The sequence below is a fragment of the Miscanthus floridulus genome, chromosome 1, assembly GCF_019320115.1.
Source record: "Miscanthus floridulus cultivar M001 chromosome 1, ASM1932011v1, whole genome shotgun sequence".
Classification (NCBI taxonomy): Eukaryota; Viridiplantae; Streptophyta; class Magnoliopsida; order Poales; family Poaceae; genus Miscanthus; species Miscanthus floridulus.
Window position 1 is genome coordinate 187,976,741 of NC_089580.1, and position 204 is coordinate 187,976,944.

Here is a 204-nt window from a genome sequence, read left to right on the forward strand (position 1 = left end):
AATAAGGCTGATTGAGACAACCCTCCTCTTATTTATAGAGGATATTACACATTCCCAATATATCACTTGGTAATTAGAGTGAACCACGTAACCGAAGGGTATTATGGTCTAACTAGATCTGCTGATCCGACGGCCACGCGTCCTTCATAACTTAGCTTCGCCTCGACGCAAGCCTCACGATAGCGCCACGTGCCTCCTCTGATT